Genomic DNA, 8,225 nt, shown 5'->3' with positions numbered 1-8,225 from the left:
CTTCTCAGAGATTGTAGAAGGAATGATAAAACAGCTGTTGTCTGGCTGTGTGAGAATTCCTCTCTTCCCTCACCACAATAGGAGAGTGAGGTACAGATGTTGTTTAATAAATAACTTAAGAGACAAGGTCTGCCTGTCCAGGCTGGAGGAATCCAAGGCTGTAATTGCTCAAGTAAGGGACACATGCTGTCCCCAGAGAGGATTCTCCTTGGCTTCTGTGGCTTTTCTGCCTGGCCCTTTGAGAGGTGGGCATAATGCTGTCCGTGGATATATATTGATGTGTATATGGGTAAACAGGGATGGTGGCAAGTGGCAGATTTGAGAGTCACAACATGTTTTATGAACTTTTCCTTTGTTTTCTAAATTTAAGACACTTATGGCATAAGAACAGTCCTGAGAGTTCGGTCTTTGACTTTTCTTGAACAATTCAGTACTCATTGCTAATCCACCCACACCAATCAACAACTCAGAGGCAAATGGAAAATACGTGAGGATGAACCAAATACCTTACTCATTGTGGAGAGTTCATGAGCAAAGAGCAAGGGGAATTTCACCCAGATGATCCCTTGGGACAGCATCTGAAAACTTCTGCTAACAGTAAATGGATCCACAGAGGCCGGATTCTACTCTTGGTCCAGCAGGTGATGAAGGCTCCCCGCCATGGAAGCACAGGGTTGGATCCTTTCCAAGGATTAGGCACTTGCTCACTTTGGTGAACAAACAAACCACAAACTAGTATAATAAGAGCTCTCATGAAAAGAATCTCAAAGGATCAGAAAGTTTCATTTTTCTAAAGTGCTGTCACTTTTGTCTATCTTTTAAATGTAAAAGTAAAATATGCTCATTAATAAAAAAGAAAAAATTGGAAAAAAAGAGAAATGAAGTATCTTTAAATTGAAATCCCATTACCCCAAGGTAATTATTGTCTTTTTTTTTTTTTTTTTTTAAGATCTGAAGTGATGTTACTTTTATTTCCTTCATTTTAAGCCAATCATGAAATTTCACAGTGATTTCTGGGGCAGGAGAAGGAAGGTGGTGGTAAGCGTTATAGGGGCTGTGGTCCAGATGGCCCCTCGAGATGCAGGCCTCACTGAGGCAACTGCAGGAGCATTGACTGCCTGGCGGGCAGGTGGGTGATGTTGCTGGAGCGCCACAGCTGGTACACGATGTTCTGTGCGGCCGCCAGCTCGCGCAGCTCGATCAGGCCGTCGCTGGCAACCGCGAGGGAGTTGGCCATCAGCTTCGCTGCCTTGGAGTTGCCCTATGCAGAGGTGATGGCTGCCTTCTGCTGCTCAGTTTTTTCCATCACAAATCTGGCCCTCTCTGCTTCCTGCTGAGCCACCTGTTTGGCTTCCCACCGCTTCTGTGAACTCCTTCCCGAAGGTCAGATGCGTCAAGGATACGTCATCCAGGATGAGCCCAAAGGTTGCTGCTCACTCCGTGAGGTCATCGCTCACCTGTCTGGAGACCAGCTCTCTCTGGGTGATCAGTTCTCCAGCATCAAAGCAAGCCATCACGGACTTGAGGGTCTCTGTCGTGGATGGCACCACGCGCTCATCGTAGTCCTCTTCGATGCTGGTGAAGATGCGGGGAAGCTGGCTAGCAACCCCCCGGAAGAGGATGCGCAGAGTGATGTTGACATTCTGTAAATCTTTGCTACCCCTGATTACTGGCACGTTACCGTGGTCGAGAGCGGCAGTCGAAGATAACTGGTTTCTGTACCCAAGGGATGAGGACGTGAGTCCCTTCCCCTACGACAATGTCCTGCACGCCACAGAAAAGGTCAAGGATGACAGCTCTGTGCCCAGCATCCACATTATACTAGGCAGAGTTCACCACGCCAACTTGCAACAGCTAAGGCCAGGCCAAACTTGCCCATAGACTCAAATACTTTGGCAGCCTTGTCTCCTTCTGCTGGACACTCACACCTGCTTCCACTCTGACCTTCACATGAATTCTCCTTGGTGTGTGTTTTTCCATACTGTTTGTTACACATGTATAACTAACCTCCCCACCCCACTTTAGTTTTTTGCATAATAATGGAACCATTACATTCACATCACTTAATAATCCGCTATGTTCATTTGATAATATCATGGTCATTATTTTGTGTCCATACATTAAGCCTATGTCATAATTTTAAATAGCCATATAGTAATCAATTGTATGACTTTATCATTAGTTATTAAACTGATTCCCTACAAATGGGCATTTAGTTTGTTTCCACTATTCTGCTACACATTCTATGCTGAATACCTTTGCAATCCTTTTTTTTTTTTTTCACACATTTGACAATTTATGTTAGGAAATAGAATTTCTGGGAAAAAAATTTATAGCTATAGCCAAACTGTCACCTAAAGATGTTAAACCAATTTATGTTCCTGCCAATAGTGTATGAGAATGACTGTGTGCCCTCAAACTCTTGCCAACATTACATTTTGTGTTTTTTAAAAATCTATATTAATCTGTTAAGCATATTATCAGTTCATTGTCCTAATTTGTTTTATTTTATTACTGATAGAGCATCTTTTATACACTTCAGTGCCATTTGTATTCTTTCTTTTACAATCTGCCTCTTCATAACTTTTGCTCATTTTTCTCATTGAGCTGTTTATATTTTCCTTATTGATTTTTAAAGTTCATTATATTACAAGCATATTAATTATTTTGTCATAAATTCTCTCCCCAACCTCGAATTTATCAACTGACTTTTTAAGAACTTTGTTAATGGTGTTTTGTGTCAAACAGAAACTTTAAAAAATGATTATTATCAAATCTATCCATCTCTTTCCATCATGATTTCTATTTTTGGTGTAATTCCTAGCCACAAATTTTATCAATTTCATTTATATTTTCTTCCAGCACTTTTATAGCTTACTTGTTCCTATTTTAATCTTTAATCTAACTGGAATGTTTCATACATTCCAGTATACAGTATGGCTTAGAAACTTAACTTTTTCTCCTTAAATGGTTAGCCAGGTTCTCCATCATTGCTAAATTTTCCATTATTTCATTATTGTTTTGAGGTGCATTATCAGATTATGAATTCTCATACATACTGGGTCTAGTTCTGAATTTACTCTTCTGTTAATCCATCTATTCTTTTTTTAGGTTAAAATTTACTTTTTATTTTAAAAATTGTGATTCAATATATGTAACAAGAAAGTTACCATTTTAACCATGTTTAAGTCTACAATTCTATGGCATTAAGTATGTTCCCATAGTTGTGCAACAATCCATCTATTCTTATGCCAGCACCATAACCTTTCAAAAACTCTAACAGAATACATTGAATAACTGAAGGACATATCCTTTTATCTATTCAGCCATTACACTATGCCACTTTTTCATAGCAGTTATGAATATGTGCCTGTACTTGAATCCAACCCTGTCACTATGAAGTATGTAATCACAGGCAAATTATCCAACTCTCTTAAATAACTCATGCATTGATTTCTTCCTGTGTAAAATGAAAAAAATAATACTTACCTCAGTATTGTTTAAATTTCTTCCTGCAGGGTCTGGAATATGGTATGTATAGAATGTTTTTATAATAGAAAATCATTTAGGACATGGTCCTGCTCACAATTTTGCTTATGACTTAATTGGAGAGATTAAATATAGACATGAAAAGGGAGGTGACTTCATGACACACCACAAAGCAAATATGCACATTCCAACCCTTCCTTTCAGTAGGAGGCAGACTCAGGGCCACTGTGGCAGGGACAGAGGTGTGAGTAGGGCAGCTGGCTGCTCAAGTCAGACATTTCAGGGTGGGAGTGGGTTGCTTTGGACATTAATGTCCAGAAATTGGTTCTCAGGGTGGAGTCAGTTTGGATTTGGAGTACCAAGTAACACCCGCTAAATATATATTTTGTATTTTATCTGATCTGAGAAGATGTACTACCTTAATGAAACAGGGCTCATTCTCAGATCATATGACCTGTCCAGAAAGTATGGAGATCTGTCTTCTGCTGGCCATTTTTATAAGCACAGCACAATTTCTTCCCTCATTTTTTTTATGTCTACCAATCACTATTATACTTAAGTTTCCCAAATCAGATGGGTGGTGTGCACTGCAAGTACCCAGATGCACTTGTAACTTATTCAGTGCCCTCTCCCTTATGGAGTCTGAGTCCCCTAAATTGTTTATGAATATGGATTTCCTGACTGTAAGACGTGCCTTTACTACCCTATGTGACACTAAAACAGCTTGATGTGACTTATGTTAATTTCTTAGACTCCTTGTCTATCCCTTAACCACCTATTTCATATGCCAGCCTCTTACAGCTGGATTAATTATTCCTGCACCCTGAAATAGAGCTCTTTCAGTAATAAGAATAGGCGTTTTTTAATACAGTGTTTATCTGTTGGATAAACACTGACAAATTCACATTCTTTGACCTTCCTTTTCCTTTTTTTAATGTTAATTTTTGTTGGAGTATAGATGATTTACAATGTTGTGTTAGTTTCAGCTGTATAGCAAAGTGAATAAATTATACATATACATACATCCACTGTTTCTGGATTCTTTTCAGGTCATTACAGAGTATTGAGTAGAGTTCCCTGTGCTATGCAGTAGCTCCTTATTAGTTATCTATTTTATATATAGTAGTGTGTATATGTTAATCCCAATCTCCCAATTTATCCCTTCCCCCCCTTCCGCTTTGGTAACTGTAAGTTTGTTCTCTACATCTGTGACTGTATTTATGTTTTGTAAATAAATTCATTTTTTAAGATTCCACATATAAGTGATAACATATGATATTTGTCTTTCTCTGTCTGACTTGCTTCACTCAGTATGATAATCTCTAGGTCTATCCATGTTGCTGCAAAATGGCATTATTTCATTCTTTTTTTTTTTTTTTTACTGCTGAGTAATATTCCACTGATTATATATACCACATCTTCTTTATCCATTCCTCCACTGATGGACATTTATGTTGCTTCCATGTCCTGGCTACTGTAAATAATGCTGCAATGAACATTGGAGTGCATGTATCTTTTTGAATTATGATTTTCTTGGGCCTTCCTTTTCCTTGATTACACATCTTCTTCTGTTGATACTTCTCTTCTTTATAGATGAGATAAATAAGGTTGGTTACATTATAACTTTAATTCCCTACATTCTAGCTCTTAGCTGTTGGGCTTGGTGGATTCCTAAGTCCACACAGCAGCACATTTACACACTGACTCTTAGGACCATTATTTATGTCGACCATCTCTTATATATTGACTTTTACCAGCTTTGGTTGCAATGGGTGGTTGTTTTCTGACTGTCTCCAAATTTAGAGGGTGTGGATTCTTGAATTGGGCCTCCAAATGAGCAGTGACTTCTTTTATGTTTCTTTTATGCTACTAAAAGGAAACTTGTGCTCTCATCCTAGTTCCTTTTTCCTTGGGTAACACAAGATGAGGGGGTTTTGGTTTTCACATCTAGTGTTATCTCTCTATACCATAAGAGCAGGCTTCATTGTTCTAAACTGCTGTTGAAAGAGACAACCACTACTAAGCCTTTACCTATATATATTTTCATCACCCACTATCCATTATAATGGTTTTGTGTTCTGTCAGCGTTATCAGGGATAACCAGTATTTATTAGATATCCACTGGATGTGTGACACTGTGCTGCCAAGGGCACTCATTTAGAATGAAGCATTACATTGGAAGAGGGTGATAATTTTTCTCTACAGGCCACTGCTCTACCTTTCGCTGTGGTTTAGGTCACCAAGTTGGTCAAATTACTCACTATGTCCCATGGGCTCAGTTAGAAATGTGAGTGTGTTTGTCGTGTGTTTCAGATGGACTCATTGCAATATGGCCTTTGGGTGAATTTGCAAATGAAAGGGAAAAGATAGTCCCTTTTACACTTTAACGCACAGTAAAAAGCAAAAAATACTAGTACCATGAACCATGCTTTGGAAAACAGCAACATTTTCTAAGAAAGGAGAAATTGTGTGTGTGTATGTGCGTGTGTGTGTGTGTATCTCAATCTCAAGTGGCATAAGAACTTCTACTTTCACTTTAAAATGTATGCTATGGACCTAGGTTAATATGAGTCCTGTAAATATTTCTAGGCCTATTTTCCTAGGTAAGCATAGCTTACCTTATTACGTATCATGTCCTGGTGAGGCCTTAGTGTTCTTTTCTGGGAATCATTTCTGATTTCTTGGCTTCTGATCAGCATAGATTTTGAACTCCCAATATTCTTAGTCTTTGCATTCAAAAGCCATCTTAAGTCTTAGAGAGTAGATATAGCTGTAATAATCACCCTGCTGGTCTAGTGGGTCTAAGGTAGCTGTCCATTTCGGCACACATATATGCCCTTTAATCCTATACTCTCTTGGTCTCTGGGGTATCTGTCATTACATCATGGAGTCCTGCTAGATGCAAGTAACAAATCTATCAAGATCTTTTTGAAGTTTTGGATGCCTTTTTTATTTTGAGATTGATGATGGCTTGGGTTACAACTCATTCCCTTTTCTCTGCACAAAATTTTGTTGCAGAGCTAGAACTATGCAGGTGTTGTGATCACTGGACATACCAGTAGAGTGTTGCATGGCATTTTCTTGTACCCTGAGAGGGACTGACATTGTATTAAACACGGAAGGAGGCTAACTCACTGAACAAGGCATTTCAGTGTGATGGAATACACTCTATAGACATGATAGTCATTATTATTATTGATACAAATATTGATAAGAAATTTCAGTGCATGCAATGCCATGATTTTACACAGCATCCAGATATTTTTTAGGCTTTAATTTGCATGATGTTTTATGTTTTCCATGTGTGTCCTTTTATTCAACATAGGCAAAAATAGATACCATTGCCTTGTTTGGGGAGGCATGATGGGGAATTAGAGAACCAGAGAGACCTGGGGTTTGATTTCACCCCAGCTCCTCTCATCAACTCAGCATTGAATGTGAGCAACTTACTCTCATCTCTGAATTGAGGGTTGTATCACTTGGGTTCCGGTCAGGAGGCAGCAACTGTGCCAGTTATATTAACAGGGAGAATTTAATGTTAAGAATTGTTCATCTGGGATTAGAGAAATGAAAAGGTTAAAAATGAATCACGGAGGTGATGATGCAGGAAGCAGCTGGGGAAACAAAAGGAATAAGTTGGACTTCTTAAAACACAGAGGATTGGAGCAGGGCCCCTGCAGAGCTTGGATGCTGATCTCTGAGGAGGCTGTTCTGGCTGGCTGGGCTTGGGTCACTGAAGGACCGCATCATGAGGCTGGTTCTATGAGTGTTAGAAAAACTACACACTTGAATCACTGTTGCTACTAGAATGAAAACCACTACTGCAAGCTGAAATGAGCTGCTGCCGCCAGGGCTAAGAAGTGTTGCTGAGATGATGCTGACAAGAACAGGAAATAAAACCAGAAGCACCAAATCCCTCCTTCCTCCTACAGCCTTACAGTCTCTCTCTGGTGCCCCCTATTGGCAGAGATCAGCTGGCAAAGCAGAAATGACGTCTGCAGAGTCTCAGCCCCAGCATAGAGAGCACAATGCAGATGGTTGGTTTGAAACTGAGAAACAATCGCTTAATAATCAGTAGAGGGGTGATATACCCCAGACATTGGTTATTATTTTAATGTTATTATTACTGAAATTTATGTAAAGAATCTAGTGTGATGACTGGGTCATAGTAGAGCTAAAACTCATCAGTTCTTTTCATTTTGCTAGATTTACTAAGACTTCTAGCAGCCTAGTTGTTGAAGACTGCCAATTACACTTTGATAATTCATTTTGATTTTTCCATTTTGGCCCAAATTCCACTCTAGTGGCATTCACATGTACAGATTAGTAGTGCTGACTCTGGAATCTATTGGTTTTTAGCTGTGAACTATGGGCAAGTTAATTAAGTTTTCTAAGCCTTAGTTTACATTACATCAGATAACACATGTGCCATGCTTAATTCAAGGCCTGTCAAATAAGTGTTTAAAAATACTAGACACTTCATCATCACTATCATTATTTTAATGTGTGGAGAAATTGCCGCAAAATAATATCAACTTAAAATACAACATTTAAGGAGCCAGCTTTCTCCAAAATCACAAACAAATATTTTGGCCCTCTGAAAGTTAATCATTATTGTGCAAAGTAAACATGGTTCATTTTCCTTGTTAGCCATCTCTCTCATTTTTGGTTCTTCAAAAGATTCCTATTTTTCTGATCTTTTATCCAATATTCTGAAAGAAGCCAATATTTCCATT

The 8,225-nt window shown here is 38.8% G+C and overlaps 1 pseudogene; it reads right to left on the bottom strand.

Moving 5' to 3' along the window:
* Positions 1-1,087: 1,087 nt before the first annotated feature.
* On the bottom strand, positions 1,088-1,996 carry LOC130854294 (prohibitin 1-like; annotated as a pseudogene).
* Positions 1,997-8,225: the final 6,229 nt, after the last annotated feature.

Source organism: Hippopotamus amphibius, chromosome 5 (genome assembly GCF_030028045.1).
Source record: "Hippopotamus amphibius kiboko isolate mHipAmp2 chromosome 5, mHipAmp2.hap2, whole genome shotgun sequence".
Lineage (NCBI taxonomy): Eukaryota > Metazoa > Chordata > Mammalia > Artiodactyla > Hippopotamidae > Hippopotamus > Hippopotamus amphibius.
Note: the sequence above shows the minus strand (reverse complement) of the source record. Positions and strands in the feature narration are given on the sequence as shown.